General features: G+C 48.7%; 1 long non-coding RNA gene across 1 annotated transcript in view; it reads right to left on the reverse strand.

Moving 5' to 3' along the window:
- Nucleotides 1–17,214, reverse strand: part of LOC147572672 (uncharacterized) — a 30,590-nt gene extending 13,376 nt beyond the window's left edge. Inside the window, exon 1 of the long non-coding RNA XR_015246322.1 lies at nt 16,915–17,214. This is a non-coding gene — a long non-coding RNA (uncharacterized LOC147572672). The remainder of the gene's footprint in view (nt 1–16,914) is intronic.
- Between the last annotated feature and the right edge of the window lie 1,760 nt (nt 17,215–18,974).

Consider the following 18,974-nt stretch of genomic DNA (forward strand, 5'->3'; position numbering starts at 1 on the left):
TGGGTGATTCAGTCTGTTCAGCATCTGACTTTTGATTTGGGCTCAGGTCACGATCTCATGGTTGGGAGTTCAAGCCCCGTGTCAAGCTCTGTGCTGACAGCACGGAGAATGCTTGGGATTCTCTTGCTTTCACCCTCTGCCCCGCTTCCCCTCAAAATAAATAAATAAATCTTAAAAAAGGAAAAAAAAAAAAAAAAAGAAAGAAATCCGGGCCTCATGACCTCAATCTCAGTATATTACTTCTTCCTTCTTCTCAGAGTCAAAAGACTAATCCCCAGCTCTCTGCAAAGCAAGCAGTGAATGAAATGCCCTACTCAGTGTAGGACTTAGCCTCATACAGCAGCACCACGAGGCTCTCTGGTAGTCTCTGCTTAAATACTTCCACGTTTTGAGAGAGCTCACTGGGTCCCGGGACATTCTTGACTGGCTGGTTCCATTTGTTAGGAAGCTTTTTTCCTAGATGGAGCCAAAATCTCAGTGGAATCCTCCTTCCTCACCCCCAGCAGGTTGAGTTCTTACTACTTGACATCATGCAAGCCATCAAACAGTACAGAGCATGATCCCTTCGTGGAGTGTTAGGGGTAAGATGTGCACATGTGGAAATAGTTTTTATATAATATCCTAATCCTGTGCAGTAAACATTATTTTTAAAACAGACGATGAAGACAGATTCAGAGAGGTTAATTTGGGGGTTGGGGGAGCTGGCTGGCTCCTTTGGCAGAGTGTGTGACTCTTGATCTCGGGGTTGTGAGTTTGATCCCCACATGGGGCATGAAGCCTACTTTAAAAAAAAGTGAATAAAATAAAATCTTTAAAAGAAAAGAAAGGTTAAATTAATGGCTGCAGATGTTATAATGAAAACATTATTAAAGGGCAGATTGGAGTGTTAAATGGATTGTGTGGAGGATGTGGGATTTAAGTGGCATTCTAGAGATATTGAATCATATTGTAGTTTAGTTGCACTGACCAAAAAGATGGTCAATGACACAGCTGAGACTGATCTTCAAGGAAGACCATGTGTGCACATCTTGACCCTGTTAAGACAGTTAGATCTGATGGTGAATTAATTATATTCTTTATCTGATAATTAATTTATAGGAGGAAGAACTTCAAATAAGCAAATGGAAGAACTCTGAACCTATCAGGTTGCTAAAACAGTGAAAGGCGCCACCAACAGAGATGTGTGACATCTCCATCCTGGGAGATCATCGGAGGCGGTCACTGGTCCTGAGTGGTTTGGACACTCAGCTGCCAGAAGGCAGGGGTCTGGATGGAATCACTCCTCTCGGATTTGAGAATCGGATCCTAACTCACTGATTTAGAGGGAGAGGAAAACAGGTGGGATCTTCGCACTGTTAGAGCAAATACCAATTAAAACTAACAGGCCCAATTCTTCCTGTCGGAAGCAAGAGGAAAGGTTTCTTCTTTTTCTTTCAGAATTTCTTTCTCTGTCCTTTGCAGATACATCTAAGTCTTCATAAGAGCTAAACAGGCCTCTTGCCAATCTCAAAACTCAGGAATTCGAGAACTAAAGTTATTTGCTCTTTCACAGAAACCTCCTTTTCTCTGCTGTCCCCTTCTCTCTGCTCCTCCAGCCTCAGTTTATCCCTCCCGTGTCAAACCGACTCCTGAGAAGAGCTGGATGTGATCTTGTAGACGGTGGTTCTCTTCCTCGGTGCGTTTCCCCGAGAGGAGCACAATTTTCTGGCTGATAATGCGTTACCTGCCCTGTCTGAGGATGCACAATTCTGTGACTGCTGGCCTAGCCCTGAGTCCACCTCATGTCCTGGACCACATCCCACCTCCAAGGGTCCCTTTTCATGCACAGGCCACACAGCTGGAAAGGCAGAGACGATAAAGGTCAATGATGGAGACCATGGGATGGAGAGCCCATAGGCAGGCAACAGGATGGACAGTGGCTGCATTAGTTACTGGGAAACAGACAAACAACAGGGGACTTAGGCTGATAAGTACAAACATGGGAAAAGAAACCAAGGTGCTACGTCATCCTCCCTTGTTCCCATCCTAACGTGAGGAAAACCAGCCCTTCCTATCCGGCTCTCTAGCAGAGCTGATGACACTGAGGGGCTCCCCAGGTCCCTCGGGCACAGAGGGAATATTCAGAGTGCTGTGCCCTTCTCCCCTGCTGATACCACTCATCTAAAGGGTTTTTCTCCCCCCCAACGGGAACCCTGGGAAGATCCACCAAAGCCTGCAGAAATCCTTTGCAGCTTGTTTTCAGTTTACATCCCCATACCTGGGCTGCTGCGGGAAGTTCCACAACCAGCACATTTCACTTTGGTGGAACCAGCCCGTCGTGGCCTGAGAGACCGTTGAGGAGAGGAGTCGACTGTCCGCTACTCCCTACAACCATGGCAGAGCTAAGCGTGTTAGAGACCCCTCAAGAGGGGTTGCGAGTGGCAGGACTCTCTCTCTTTCCAATAAAAGTGAGTTAGGGAAGTTGCCGTGGCAAATGCAGAACCTAGGTGAGTCCTCCGTTAATTTCCATCAGCGGATTGCTGAAGCGTACTCAAATTTTACTGGCGTGGACCTGGGGCAGATCTAGGTGGAGCTCACTCCTAACAACCTTTGTCTCGGCCGTCTTGCCCACTCTCCAGCCCCAAATGAAGGGAAGGCTGGGAAGAGTGGTAGGATGGCAAGGACAGACTGTTGCTCACCCGCTAGCAGCAGCTACTTAGTTTGGAGATAATCTAGAGAAAGACAAAGAAGGAAAGAAGAGACTGAAGAGCTGTGTTGGCTGTTTAGTTAGAACTTTTAAATTTTTTTTTTTATTTGAGAGAGTGAGTGTGAACAGGGGGAGGGGCAGAGAGAGAGAGAAGAGCGAATACTAAGCAGGCTCCATGCTCAGCACAGAGCCCGACACGGGGCTCGATTCCGTGACCCTGGGATCGTGACCTGAGCCAAAATCAAGGGTAGATGCTCAACCGACTGAGACACCCAGGCGCCCCTAGGTAGAACCCTTTACTAAAGCCAACAGTCCCTCCCCTGGCCAACCTATGAAGGTATCAAAGGAAGAGGAGAAAACTACAGGTCATGACTGCAAAGTGCCAGGGCACCGGAAGGACTGGAGAAGGGACTCTGGGGCGTGTGGAGATTACAGAGACAGGTTAATCAGGAGAGCCTGACAGGACAAAACTCCTAGCTAGGAGACACTCGACTCAAATGGACAGATTGAGGGAATCTTGGAAGGGGGGGCTGGTGAACCCTATGTCAATAACTTTTATTCAGGCTAATCTATCCTTGCCCTTTCTGGTAGATATTAGTGCTACCTATTCCTCAGCTTCCTTGGAAATGTCCCCCTTTCCAGCTGACAACAGATAGAAGTTACTGGCATTTTTGGTTCGCCCTCTTGTACTTTCTCCTCTGTGATGGCCACACAGGTGCTCTTACTGGGAAACAGGAGGGTTTGCTTACTTTTTCTTTTTCTTTCTTTCTTTTCCTTTCTTTCTTTCTTTCTTTCTTTCTTTCTTTCTTTCTTTCTCTCTCTCTCTCTTTCTTTCTTTCTTTCTCTTTCTTTCTCTTTCTTTCTCTCTTTTTCTCTTTCTTTCCTTTCTTTCTTTGTTTCTCTCTTTCTTTCTCTTTCTTTCTTTCTCTTTCTCTCTCTCTCTTTCTCTTTCTTTCTCTTTTTCTCTTTCTTTCCTTTCTTTCTTTGTTTCTTTCTCTCTTTCTTTCCTTCCTTCCTTCCTTCCTTCCTTCCTTCCTTCCTTCTCTCTTTTCTGTGTGTCTTTCTTGTAAGCTCTATGCTCAATGTGGGGCTTTAACTCACAACCCTGAGATCAAGGGTCACATGCTCTACCAACTGAGCCAGGTGCCTTTTTTTTTTTTTTTTTTTTTTTTTTTAAGAAAGGAGGGCTTCCTTTCTCTCCTAATTCTCCCAACAGGGAAGAGATCTGCAGTGCCAAGTAAAGGTTACTATATTCTGTACTCCGGTTGGAGTGTTTGTGGAGCTCCCTGAAAAAAAAAAAAGCCTTTGAATTGATGCCCATGTGCCTTCTGGAAGAAAAGGGGGATGACGGCCAGTGGCAGATGAATACCATGCCGGAAAAGCACCCAAACTGAAACAAATAGATGTATTGCTTTGCACCCTAGGGATTAGTGGGATTGGATTAATTTAAGATCTAGAGCCAATAAAAATAATTTACAAGAAAGTTAAGTATGATCATATGTACACAGTATACTTTGCCAAGAGCTCAGTTAGAAGTAAAAAGTTATAAAAGGAGTAGAAAATGAGGGGAAATTAAAAAGGAACATTCACCCTGTAATATTCTTCTACTTCCAGGAAAGAAGGAAAGTAAATTTGGTAAAGACGGTCAACCACTGTATAGATTTGTAAAAGGCGTTAGAAATAAGTGCATATTGTATTTGTCCCGTTAATCCCTGGGGTCTCCAACTCTGCAACTATCCTGACTTTGGTACCATCATCTGCAAAGTATCTCTCTCTGATCCATCTGTGTCCTGTTTTTTCTGTCCCTCTAGTGGACAAGTCTAAAGTTTTGCTTGCTTTTACTTGTGAAGGAACCCAATATTTATGGCAAAGAATCCCCCAAAGATTTCAAGGCTCCCTCTACCATCTTCTCTAGTCCTTTACAGGAAAACCTGGAAAACGTTTTCTTACCAGAGGGATCTGTGGTCCCACAGTATATAGACCTGCTGCCAGCCTCAGAAACGAAAGGGCAATGCAGGGCTGATCCTTGGGCTTTGTTACGTTTCCTTTTTCACAGGGTCGTAATGCCTCCTTCGACAAACTACAATATCCCCAAGCTGAAGTAAATATTTAGGGCGTCTGTTGTCCGCTGAAAGCCATTAAATATTACATTCTGGAAGTCAGCAACATTTGCATATAAAACCACCTACTACAGAAAAACAACTTAGGCAATTTAGGGGACTAATAGGGCACTGTGGACAGCGGAGCCCAGCTTTTGTCAAGCGTGCACGATCTCAGAGCAATTGTGTGGTAACTCTGCAGACCCTGGTCCTGAGAGTCTGGAGAGGCTTTTGAACAACTGAAGTTAGCTATAGCCTCTCCCCAGCTTTGGGGATTCCAGATCTTGAGAGACCTTTCCATTTGTTTGGTCAGGAAGATAAAGGTGTTGCTAATGGAGCGTCAACTTGAAAATTGGTCTAGACCGTAGACCAATAGCGTATTTCTCCGTTCTTCCAGATGCTGTGGTCCTGGGAGTGCCTGGGTGCCTCTAAGTGATGGTGACCATGGCAGGCCCTGTGCTATGGAAAGGCCCAAGCTTGCCTGGGTGGGTCACTCTCTTGCATGTCCCATATGCTATGACAGGGATTCTACAGGTACATCTGTCCCCAGGTGTGCCAACAAACCACAGGCAAGTGTTATTACCCAGTCCTGATATAGTGATTGGGAGGTACAGTCTCCTAAACCCAGCTACTCTCTGCGAGATTCTGATCAAGGAGATGATCGTGATTGCATCGTAGTAACAGAAGACGCAAGGCCTCAGCCTGATCTCCCGATACCCTGATTCAAAATGCAGACCTGATAACGTTTGCTGATGGGTCATGTATGCAGAATAAGAATGGCCAGCTTAAGTCTTCCTATGCTTTAGTGATTTCTCATGGAATTTTGGAGTCTTATTTATTTCCTTAAAATTTTTTTGATGTTTATTTATTATTGAGACACAGAGAGAGACAGAGCACGAGTGGGGGAGGGGCAGAGATAGAGGGAGAGACAGAATCTGAAGCAGGTTCCAGGCCCTGAGCTATCAGCCCAGAGCCCGAGACGGGGCTCGAACTCACGAGCCATAAGATCGTGACCTGGGACGAAATGGGACACCTAACTGACTGAGTCACCCAAGTGCCCCTGGATTGTCTCCTTCTTAAGTTTGTCAGGCCTCTGAATTTGGGTCTGAGGCCATGTCCTGTGTTTGACTTAGCAGAACGCTCTCATAATCATGTTCAATACTGAAAGGGACTTCTCCCTTCCTCAGAAACCCTGAGGCCTAGTTCTAAAGATCTGAAAAGGACTTGCAGGGGAAGTCTGCCACCCCTATCAGCTGGGGGACTTGGTCTCCAGGAAGGTAGTTCCAGAGGAGAGAGTCTGTCACCACGTTGGCAGGACCCTTTCAAAGTGCTGCAGCTCACCCACTGGGACCACTAGGGGCCACCCACTAGCTACCGCAGAGAAAGGCAGTTCAGCTGGATTCAGGCTCCCATGTTAAGCCAGCACCACAGGACAGGACCATGGGTCCCTCAAAGGACCTAACACTTATCTTTGCCTGGGCAGCTGATTGCTATGGACCTCAATGGAAAAGAAATATTTTAGCAGATGTATTCCTGTTCTCACAGGCTGCCTGGCTACTGGCAGCTGTGGTTAGGCTAGTTACTTTGAAAGTCACATTTACGGGGGACCTGGGTGGCTCCGTGGGTTAAGTGTCCGACTTTGGCTCAGGTCATGATCTCACAGTTCGAGAGTTCGAGCCCCGCGTCGGGCTCTGTGCTGACAGCTCAGAGCCTGGAGCCCGCTTCGGATTCTGTGTCTCCCTCTCTTTTTATCCCTCCCCCCCCTACACACACACACTTGCACTCTGTCTCTCTCTCTCTCTCTCTCCTTCTCTCTCTCTCTCTCTCTCTCTCAAGAATGAACATAAAAAAAATTTTTTTTGGGGGGGGGCGCCTCGGTGGCTCAGTTGGTCAAGCTGCTGACTTCGGCTCAGGTCATGATCTCGCGGTCCGTGAGTTCGAGCCCCGCGTCAGGCTCTGTGCTGACAGCTCAGAGCCTGGAGCCTGCTTCAGATTCTGTGTCTCCCTCCCTCTCTGCTCATTCTCTGTCTCTCAAAAATAAATAACGTTTAAAAAAAAAAGAAAATCACATTTACTAGGAAAGGATGTTGTGTGTCCAGCCTTGTGTCTGCACTTGCCTCAGTGGCTCCACAACCACACATTTCTGGCCAGTGGAACTGGAAACTGCCCTCAGCGTGGACACGGTCTACACTCAAGTGCCCTTGAGCCCAGCAGTCTGACTATTAGCAGGGTGCAAGCGGGACACGTTCGCTGGCGAGTTTTATAATAACAAAGGAAATGTGATGTGGAAAACTTGTGGGGGTTCGGAGCCGACGGCCAGGAAAAAATTGTTGAGAGGTCTTAGGGGCAAAAAGGTGGTTTTATTAAAGCCTGGGGACAGGACCTCTGGGTAGAAAGCTGCACTGGGGTTGCGACGGGTGACTGATTATATACCTTCAGGTTGGGAGTGGGTTCGGGACAGCACAGGCCTCCAAGGTATTTTGGAAACAAGGTTTCGAGGATCCTGAGGGACCAGCTATCGTTAGGAAAAGGCCATTTATGACTGTGTAGTAAAAGCTCAGTCACGAGACCCTTCGGATGTGTATCAGTGGGCCGAATGCTTAGAGGATGATTGCCAACCTATATCTTGGGGGGTAGAGATAAAGGAAGTTTCCAAAGGAATTTTTGTATGTTAAAGTAGCCTTACGGGATCCTGAAGGGTTGGGCCAAGATTACCTTTTGCCCTTAGCAAAGTGTCATCATTGAGGCAGCTGAACCCCTAGAGGAAGGTCACTCTGCCTGTCTCAATGACTTGTCAATGAGCTGTAGCTTATAAGGAAATATAATATCTTTCTTTTGCTTTTGTTTCCCACATCAAAGGCACTCAATATGCAACCAGGTGCCCAAACTCTACATACACCACAGACCCACACCCCCCCCCACACACACACCCACACACACAAACTGGTTTGATTGCAAGTATGATGTAGAAAAGGAAAAAAAAAACCCATGTAATTAATAGACAAACCATTAGAAACTGCAAAAGAATGTCTAATGTCACCTGGCTAACACTGGGATCTACACTCTCTCTAGTCCCACTATGGATGAATAAACACAGGTGAATGATTCTCTGTTTAAAGGTGATTTCCCCAGGGCCCCTGGCTGGCTCAGTCTGTTGATCTTGGGGTTGTGAGTTTGAGCCCCATTGGATGCAGAGATTACTTAAGGAAATAAAAAAAGTTATATCCTCAAGGCAAACACTATATTGAATTTTAAAATTCATCCTTACATTAATTTGTAATCCTAGTAATTGCTTTGTTTGCATTTTACTGTGGGCTTGCTGGACACTTAGACAACTGCAAGTGGCCCAGGGAGAAGGTTGGAATGTTATTATTTTGTGGTAACACAGAGAGGAGATCGTAATTACAGACAAAGGCAAATTAAAAAATAAGCAGCTTAACTCTCCTTGTTGAAAATAAGGGAAAAGAAACCTTCCTTTTGACTCAAAATTTCTTTTTCAGTCCTTTCCAGATATATATACATTTTTATAATGGCTACTTACATCTCTCTCTCGTCTCTCAACTCAAGAATGTCTCCTCCAGGACCTGGGAGCCATTTTTCTTTGAAATGCAAACATCCAGGGAGCCAGCGTCCTCCACCCTCCCACTTCCTGTGGGAGGGCAACTTCTGTGGGTGCCTTCCTCCAGTTTGCAAAACCACCTTCCGTCCCAACGAATGAGAGGTTCGTTTCTCTTCCAGATAAAGCCAACACAAGTGGTCTCCCCAGTTACTAATATAAAGTTAGGACGAAGTATGTGTGACACAGGTGTCGGGTCCTCTCACTAGAGGATCAGTGATTGATTATCTCGGGAACACGGATTTAATGGGCTGTGTCTGCTTGGCTAGATAAGGGGGAGATTCCTCTTTGCAATCCCTTAGCAGACTGCCTGTAATGCAAATCACATTCTGGCTTAATGCTTATTCAATAATAAAAGTGTTCTCTTTCTCTACTACCTTTGTGAAGAGGATTTTTGGCTTGGGAGATCTTACTTTTAATTATACTACATTTTTAATGTTAATTAGAATTATAATCCCCCAACACTCTCCAAAGCATCAGCAAATATGGCTCCTGTGCTGTCACGATAGTCTTACATATTCTCGTGGAAAAGGTGTGATTGCCACTCCAAACAGCAGCCCTGTGGTGGTGTGGCCAAAGGTGACTGCTCCAGGTGCTGTGCCCTCGTGGCCCCCACTCTCAGTGGCCCCCCAGCCATCAGATGACTTTAAAGCATGGTCTTTATCCAGCTTCAACAAGGGAGCTGGCTTGGTGTTGTCTTCTTTATCTCTCTTTTTGTGTATTCAGATTCTGTTAGGATTCACCACAACAGCCTTGTCCAGCTCGTTCTGCCAACCTTAGGCATGAAGCATATTATCTTTCCAGGGGCAGGTTCCCCAAAGATCCTGGAGTCCAAAGGCTTGATTGATGGCAGTCTTCCTAGGCTTCCTCTGGGAGCTACAGCAGCCCCAATTTCCTTGGCCTTTCACCAAGTTGGATTTCTGGTGAACTATAACAGCTCCTCCTGAAATTAAAGTCTATGTATGTATGTATGTGCATGTGTGTGTCCCCTTCCTTCCCTCATTGTTTTAAATGTTTATTTATTTTTGAGAGAGAGAGAGACAGAGCACAAGGGGGGAGGGACAGAGAGAGGGAGACACAGAATCTGAAGCAGGCTCCAGGCTCTGAGCTGTCAGCCCAGAGCCTGACGCGGGGCTCAGACTCACGAACCATGAGATCATAACCTGAGCCAAAGTCGGATGCTCAACCTACTGAGCCACCCAGGTGCCCCTCCTTCCTTCCCTCATTTAGAGACTTTTCTTCAAAGAGTCGAGCTACATACTTTGAAGGAAAGGGAGATGGCCTTTTAGTCATCTCCTCCCTTGTGCATCTTTGTCCCATCTCTCCTAGTTTGTCCAAATATATTTGCTTTCCATAGACAACAACAGGTTAGTTTCCAACATATATTAAGAACTGATACAGGGGCACCTGGGTGGCTCAGTCGGTTAAGCGTCCGACTTCAGCTCAGGTCACGATCTCTACGTGAGTTCGAGCCCCGCATTGGGCTCTGGGCTGATGGCTCAGAGCCTGGAGGCTGTTTCCGATTCTGTGTCTCCCTCTCTCTCTGCCCCTCCCCCGTTCATGCTCTGTCTCTCTGTCTCAAAAATAAATAAACGTTAAAAAATTAAAAAAAAAAAAAAAGAACTGATACAACTCAACACCCAAAAACCAAATAATCCAATTTAAAAATGGGCAGAAGACACGAACAAACATTTCTCCAAAGAAGACATCCAGATGGCCAACAGACACATGAAAAGATGCTCAACATCACTCATCACCAGGAAAACACACATCAAAACCACAATGAGATACCGCCTCGCACCTGTCAGAGCGGCTAAAATCAAGAACATAAGAAACAAGTGTTGGTAAGGATGTGGAGGAAAAGGAACCCCCCATGCACTATTGGTGGGAACGTGAGCCGGTGCAGCCACTGTGGAAAACAGTTCCTCAAAAAGTTAAAAATTGAACTACCCTATGATCCAGCAATCACACTACTGAGTTTTTACCCCCAAAGTACAAAAACACTAATTCAGAGGGATACCTGCACCCCTATGGTTATCACAGCAGTATTTACAAAAGCCAAGTTATGGACGCTTCCCAGGTGTCCATCAACAGAACAATAAAGAAAAGGTGGTGCATATATAGAATGGACTATTATTCAGCCATAAATAAGAATGAAATCTTGCCATTTGCAACAACATGGATCAATCTAGAGAGTATAATGCTAAGTGAAAAAAAGTCAGAGAAAGACAAATACTGTATGATTTCAATCATATGTGGAATTTAAGAAACACATGAGCAAAGAAAAGAGAGAAACCAAGAAACACTCAACTCTAGAGAACTGATGGTCACCAGAGGGGAGGTGGGTGGGGGATGGGTGAAACAGCTGATGGAGATGAAGAGCACACTTACCTGATGGGCCCTGAGTAATTTTTGGAATTGGAATCACTATCTTGTACACCTGAAACTAGCATAACGCTATGTTAACTGTAATGGAATTTTTAAAAAATATTGTTTTAACATGTATTTATTATTGAGAGAGCATGAGCATGGGAGGGGCAGAGAGAGAGGGAGACAGAATCCGAAGCAGGCTCCAGGCTCTGAGCTGTCACCACAGAGCTCGATACAGGGCTTGAACTCATGAACCAGGAGATCATGACCTGAGCCGAAGTCTGACGCTTAACCGACTGAGCTACCCAGGCGCCCCTATAAAGGAATTAAAAAAAATTAATAAAAAAAAAAAGATACTTGCTTTCTCAGTTGGATTTTCAAAGTTCTCATAAAATGGGCAAACCCTGCCTTTTTGTCTGATTCTACCGCTGCCCTCGCTCTGACATCTGAGCTTCTAGCACCCCACCCTGGCCCATAACAGGCACCCAGATATTTGTTGGATAAACACACAGGTCCCGGCCTCCGCATCGAGCACCCTAGAACCTCCTTGAACCTCCCATTGCGAAGCCCTGTGTGGGAATGCCCTTTCATGGTGGAAACGCGCCATGATTTCACACCGTGCGCTCCCTGTCCCCCCCCCCCGCCCCCGCCCCCTCCACCACGTGCCTCTACAGCACCCTGAGACGTGTGCCTGCAAAAAGCCACCGCCGGCCTGCCTAGATGGTGATGCACACGGGTCCTCTCCCCACCGGGAGCCACACGAGGCCTCCGTCTGCAGCCGATTCATCTTTAAATCTTCTGTGTGCCTTCGCCTGGCAGGTGCTAGGTAAATGTTTGAATCGAAGTGCTGTATCCTTCCCTTTCCGCAAGAGAGAGGAACATACGGAGGGAGCCCAGGCCCTCCCAGCCCTCACAGTCTCCTTCCACATACCCTCGTCTCTGGTCCTGCGGCAGCCTGTTCAGGAGCTGCCCTTGGGGGGGGGGGGGCGGGATGAAAGGGGGGGACGAAAGACTGTGACAGTGTCACGGCACCGAGGCACATAAATATTTACAGGCTGGGTTACTTATGGACCAGAGGAGCGTGACAGTCGTGCTTCAAGCCCTTTGCTTGAGTTATTCGGGGTGAGGCCACCAAGGTAGCCCTCCCACCTTCAGCCTCCTAAGGGCCCCCGGGAGGCCCTCGACAAGCCCCCACCTGCAGTGCTGACCACCGGGGGCCCCGAGTCTTGGGCCCCCCAGGACGCTGGTGAGGCTGCCAGGTGCCTCCAGAGCCCGAAGCTCACCTGGGGGCCAAGGCAGGGTGTGGGGTGCCTCACCCAGCCAATCACCAAGTCCTAGCCATGACTACATTTTAATCCACTCCGCCCGGGAGAATGGACCGTTCTGCCCTCCAGCTCCTCATCAGAGGCAGGGCTTTGCAGCTTATAGAACAGACTCCTGCTTTGCGGAGCCGCTCAGGAAACATTTAGTCTGATTCAGGCAAGTCAGGATTCCCGAGCCCCTTCTTTTCCTCCTCTTCAGGCCTTCTGGAGCCCTGAGGGTTGGGCAGCAAATGGGCAGGAACCAACAGACGGGCCCCAGACCCCGTGCTTCGCACACATAACAAGGCCTTGCCTCTGCATAGTAATTAATGTTTCTAGAGCTTCCCAACATGCCAAGCATTGTGTTGAGTAGTTTACATACATTATTTAACTCTCAAAAGGAAAAGAAAAAAAAGAACACAGATAAAGTGGGTGCGTTCCGTGTGTGAGGGGTTGCACAGTGTGCGGCTGGGTCGTGTGCACCTGTCTGTATGTGTGTTACACTACAGTTTATTAAGCCCCGTAAAGTACATGCCGGGGTCTCTATCTTCAAGAAACCAAGTAAATTTAATCCCGGAGTCCAAATTCTTAACACCTAATTCCTTTGTTTAAAAAAAAAAAAAAGGGATCTATTCACAAAAGTGACTCATAATCCCTGGTCCATCCCTCGAGGGTGCTGGGAGTTTTTGAATACGGGCTCTTGGGACTAGAACCAGAAGGGTCCTACTGTGTTAAAGATCTCTGTCCTCGAAAGTATGAAATATGGCCCTTTGTAGCAACGTGGACAGAACTGGAGAGTGTGATGCTAAGTGAAATAAGCCATACAGAGAAAGACAGATACCATATGTTTTCACTCTTATGCGGATCTGGAGAAACTTAACAGAAACCCATGGGGGAGTGGAAGGAAAAAAAAAAAAAAAGAGGTTAGAGTGGGAGAGAGCCAAAGCATAAGAGACTCTTAAAGACTGAGAGCAAACTGAGGGTTGGTGGGGGGTGGGAGATGGGCATTGAGGAGGGCACCTGTTGGGTTGAGCACTGGGTGTTGTATGGAAACCAACCTGACAATAAACTTCATATATTGAAAAGAAACAAAACAAAACAAAACAAAAACAAAAATAAATGCTAAAGTTAAAAAAAAAGATCTCTGTCCTCTTGTTAGTTACGCGGGTGGGCAGGACCCCGGCCAGATCCCACAGGCTTGGAGCTCATTCAACTGGATGAGTTAAGCAGAGGGATGACTTGGGGCGTGCTGACATCCCTCCTGCCGACCGCGTGGATCCAGGCATCGGTGCTGCCAGAACTCTAGCCGACAATCAAGTGCCCATTACGACTGACGTGGGTCGTCAAGAACTACTCGAGCGTTAGCTACCGTTTGTCTTTCTGGGGCTGGGTTTTTCTTTCCATGCAGGGTACTCAACTGGCTTGGTATTCTCAGGCATATTCATTGTAGGGGGAGGACCTTAAGCTTCATGGGGGTGGGCTGGTGGGCTCTCGAGCCCGACTTCCCAGCAGACCACTACCCAGCCAATGCCTCCAAGCCACAGAGACCCTCCAGGCCCCCCCGGGGCAGGTGAGGGCCGCCGGCAAGTGTCCAGGCTGACGGAGGCACCAGGGCCGATGATGTGCAGCTTGTGTAGAGAGAGATCTGACAAGCCACCCTGGCAGTTGCTTAACCTTGATGATGCTCCCAGAGCAAATGTCGATGTTCACGGTGAGAAGGCAGCCAAAATGTACCCTATGGGGGCCGGTAGGTCACAAATAGGGACGAAGTGGATCCGATGTCATGTGATCGACAGTAGTCAGAGTTCCCACTGGAGACTGGCCCGTCTCTGGACATTCCGCTTCAATCCATGTCAAGAGGATACGACTGTGGGCCACAGGTGGTCCTGGGCTCCCTGCTGGGAGGCTATACTGGGCTCAGGAAGAATCTGGCTTTGAGTCCTGCCTTCACCATGTCCTGGTGCCTCTGCTTGAGTTAAGACTACCTTAACCTCACTGAGCTGAGCTTTAATTTCTACATCTGTACCATTGGCTAATAACCCTCCAGGGTTGTATGCGTCAAAAACCAAAGGATATAATGGGATGATTCGGTAGTACATGAATGAATTCCTTTGGCTTCTTGAAACCGTAAGCTTTCCTAGGAATACCTTGAAATTTCACACATAACTAGCTACCTATCAGAGCTGCTGAGGAGGTGAGGTGAGAGCAGTTGACCTTGACCTGTACCTAGGAGTCACTGACATTTGAAAACTGAACAAAAAGAAGGCAGAGCATCTCTGAAATTTCAGTGCAGTTCAGTGGGGAAAGATTGTTTTTTAACAATCATTCGGTGTGCATGACAACCTATAAAGGAAGTTGTCTGTTGTGTAAAATGAGGAAGCAGGGAGAATACAGAGGTATTTAATCCACCTTGGTGGATTGGCTGCTCCTGCCACAGGGCCTTTGCACTGGCTGCTCTTCTGCCTGGAAACTCTTCCATCACATACCTGAATCCGTGCCCCCTTCAGGCCTCTGTTCAAACTCTACCTTCTCAGAAAGGCCTTCCCCGGTCAATCCTATGTAAGAACCCCTCACACACTCTCTCTCCTTTATCTTGCTTCATCTTCCTTCATAGTTAATGTCCCTATCCGGGACATGTGCATGCGTGAGTGTACCTACACACACACACACACACACACACACACACACACACACACATTTTTTCTTGTCAGTGTGTTGTCTCCCAACACTGGAATGTAAGCTTCCTGAGGGTGAGACTGCGTGTCTTTTGCTCATGACTATATCCTCAGCATCGAGAACAGGACCAAGTCTACAGTAGGAGTTCCAGAAGATGTGTTCAATAGTCGCTTCCAAGGTGGGTTTTTCCTATCGGAAGCTCCACGAGTCATGTTCTCACAGGCACCTACGAGCTACTGCTGAGTGTTAGCCTGTCCCCGCTCGAGAGAATGGTGGGGGTCAGGTTCTGATTCCACCACAGCCCGCGAGGGACCAGAGCACACACACAACTCCTAGTGTTTCTTTCAGAGCGCCTTTGGTCAACTGAAATTAGCAAATACGATCTTCCAGATCAGCTAGTCCACTTTAGAGATGAAACCCTGGCCGGTTAACATGCGCTTGTCCTGGCAGGGGCGGAGGAGGAACAAGAAGAAAACGTGCCTGGCAGGAAGGCTCCTTCCTCCACACGCGGAGACCCCCTCATTGGCCCCTCAAGGTTTCATGGGAGGAGAGGTATGAGGCAGGGCTCCCCTGGTCGGGGCACTCACTGAGCGGAGCGCCGAGGGGATCACTTCCTCCATCCTCCCTCCCCGCGCTCAGGATCCCCGGGGCAGAGGAGAGAGCAGGCTGTGTCTGCTGCAGGCCCAGGACACAGCCTGGCCAAGGCTCTCTCAAGGGCTGTCTCTGGCTGAGTGCCACTGACCCTGTTAAAGAAAGCACCTTCTCTGCCCATGTCGGGACCACCCACCGAGCTGTGATTTGGTTACCCTTGGGCCAACTGTCCAGCCTGGTTGAGTCACCTGTGGGGTGGGGGTGGGGGGCAAGGGCAGAGTCTGGAGAGTTCCAGCTCAGATGTGCCCGTCCCTCCTGGTGCTGGGCTTCCCACCCCCTTCCACCCCCAGCCCCCTCCTCCCTCCCCTTTCTCCTAGATTTAAGGAGCAGGGATTCTGAGCACTTGTCCACAACCTCCCAGGGTACGGCCTTTTTTCCGGACTTCAAAACAGAGAAAGAGCCATCTCAAAGTACAACAGGACACAAAGAACACCCGGCTCCGATGATTAATATTCATTTAGGTCTGTCTCCATTTGCAACTCCCAGGGGTCCGGGAGCAGCACAGTTACGAGCATTGGATTCAAACCCATCATCAGGGCCATTACATCCAGGAGCGCACGGCTGCTTTAGGGAAACTGCAGCGCTGTCTGAGTCTGCCCAGGAGCACACAAGCCCAGCCAGGAGCACTACCCTTCTCGGGAGGGACTCCGGAGGCCCCCATGGCTGCCTTGCCCTGCCCTCTCACCAGAGCCCCGGGTGGGCTCATGAGGGGCCACTTGGAGCTCCGCCTTAGCAGCCCAGCAGTTCCTAGGTGATCCCCACCCTCACTCCATGTGGCCTTCTCCCTGGATGAGGCGAGCCACACAGCTGTTCCCTGCACCCCCTGGAGCGGCCTCCCTCTCTCACCCACTGAGCAAAGGCACCGGAGGGGTCGACAGTGACCTCGTTGCACAGACCAGCCTCATGGGCTCCAACTTCTTTCAAAGAAAATGGGTGCGTGTCTGAAATATTTCATAATTTTAAAAACGTCATTGCTACCTTGGGTTCTTAAACTGGTTTTAGTCGCTGCTCACTGGAGACACAGCTCACAAAGCTGAAGCCTCACCCTTAGGTTGATAAAGACACTGGAGAGGATTTCTGTGCCCCAAGGACAGACAAGATACAGCAGGGGCCCCGTTCACGCCTCTGAGTCTGCATACTCAAACACTAGGTGCTGGTGATAAAAAGAGAAAAAGACCGTGCCTGCCCTGGGGGGGTGGGGGGGCTGCTCTACTGAAAGTGTGAAGTTTGGTGGGAGGCGTCTCCCCCCTCCCCACCATATATAATTCAAATTGCGATGCCGTAAAATAACAAATAACAAAATATAATTCTCTGCTACAAATCAAATAGGTTCTTGCATGGGACCTCTGGCTTTGCTAGATGCAGGCTTTTCCTCAGTAATCCGGTGCTGATTAGACAGGGTTTCCTGAGGGCAAGACTGGGGCGGGGGTGGGGGGGTGGGGGGGCTGGTTTGCAAGGTCCTGTGAATCGTAGCAGTTCACCTTACCTGGGGCCTGGCACGTTCGTGCTCCTTACCTCTTTGGGGAAATAGAGTTGAACTGCTTGTTCCTAAGTGGTTGGAGTTGATGTTGGAGGGGACTTGGGCTGAGAATCCCCCTTCCCATCAGAAGTCAATTTTTTTCTCATCTCTGGAGGTGCCAAGGGAACACGAGGAAGTGGGGAGTTGTAGATGGGCTCCTGTCTTTAACTCACCGCTCACTGGCGCGTCGCCTGGGCACCTCCTATCCAGGCATGACGTGGCTGGGCTCACCACTGAACGCTGCCACGGTTCAGTTTGAAGCAGGACCAGATTCAACATCTTTATCCACCCACCTGTTTTCCTACTTTTTGTGGCTTCATATCTTTTGAGTCTTGAAGGCTTTTGAACCATTCCGGTCTCCTCCCAAGGAGGCAGTACCTTAAGCTTTCATTAACTTACACTTTAGGTACAGTCACCCCAGCTGGGGTTGGAAGAAATAGCAGTGGGCACAAGACAGCCAATCTAACCCAAACTCCATCTCCAACTAGTTACCTTTCCCATTGGGGTGGAGTGGGGGGGACCATGCAACACAGTTCTAAACTAATGAGACATAGAAGGAACTCTGCTGTGAGATTCTTGGTCCTTTCTCCATTCTTCTTGCTGTGAATGAGAATTTGATGGCTGTACTTCAGCAGCCATTTTGCGGTTGTGAGGGAGTGATCAAGCGAACCTCAGAGACTTTAGCCTTGACTTTTACAGCCCTGACCGCATGATGCTTCTGAATCAACACCAGCAGCAACTGCCTCTAGACATACTGAGAAAAGTAAAATGCCTATTTAAACCTCCATCATGTGGTTTCCATTATTTTTAATTGAAGCGTTACTGATGAATATACACAGACACCTGGTACACAGGAGAACAGCTACTCCCATAGCCATGCTTGCCCATAGGAACCCCGAATTGCCAGTCCCACAGTAGCTTTTGGGTCTAGATCTGTTGGCTAAAGGACAGAGTCCTGAGTGACTCAGATCCCTACCTTCAGACACAGTTTCCAGACCAGCCTGGTATGCTGGGTGCCTGGGACACAGCTGGTGCCCAAAGATGTACTGCTCTGCAACGACACCAGGACGCTTATGGTTCAGTTTCTGAGCGGCGCCCTGTTCAACAACCACTGTATCACTCACTTCCTCTTCTTGACGTTGTTGAAAGGAGGTATGTAGACCAGAGCGAAAATTCTTAAAAATCTTCTCTTCCTCTTATACTGACTTACTTTGCACCCTGGGGTTCATTTTCTCATGCCCAGATCTCTTGGAGTCGGTGGGGAGGGAGAGTCTACATTCACCGCTAAGTGTGGCTCTCATCCCTGTCCCCATAGGTCCGCTCTGTGTGCCCGCAGTTCCCGGCAGGCAGGGGGATGACTGTGCCACACGGCAGAGCCAGAGTTCGCTCTGTAGAGGTAGGAGACGGGACAGTCAGGGTTCGCCTCCACTCAGGATGTGGGAGGAAGGACAGGAGCGACGAGAGGAGAGGAAGAAGGGGACTCTGCTCTTCCACACTGCGGGCTTCTGTTTCCTTTCCCTTAAAACCAGGCACCAGGCTGGCTCCCACCGAAGGGCCCTCTCCGGGTTTCCAGTGCCTGCATTTATCTCATGGGGGGGGCCCCTCCTCACCTGGCCTCTTTTGTCTTGCCAGCTTCTCCAAGGAACTCTGAAGTCACGCGAGGAATGCATCTTGGAGAAGCACAGGGTGTTCGCGCTGGCCACTGGGCGTGTTTGGAGAAGGCAGAGCTGGGATTTGGGACCGCGAGGTCTCCGGCTCCTCTCCGGCCTCCCGGGCACTTCCTGGTCTGCTGCCCTGTGGTGCCTGTAGACACTTGTCCTATCCACCGCTCTCTGGAGGACGGTCGAGAAAAGTGACGGAGGCAGCGCGGCGCTGGCTTTGGTGCCGGACCCAGTGGAGCCGGGCCCAGTTACGGTGTGACTTAGGGCAAGTTGCTTAACTTCTCGGTTCTCGCCTGTCGAGCGGAGGGGGCATGCGTATCTTGTGGCACTCTTGAGGAACACGACACGGAAGGGCACGGAGGGCAGCGCCGGGCACACGGTAAGCCTCTGTCGGG

This window comes from Puma concolor, chromosome E4, assembly GCF_028749965.1.
Source record: "Puma concolor isolate L17-30 chromosome E4, mPumCon1.1.hap2, whole genome shotgun sequence".
Taxonomy (NCBI): domain Eukaryota; kingdom Metazoa; phylum Chordata; class Mammalia; order Carnivora; family Felidae; genus Puma; species Puma concolor.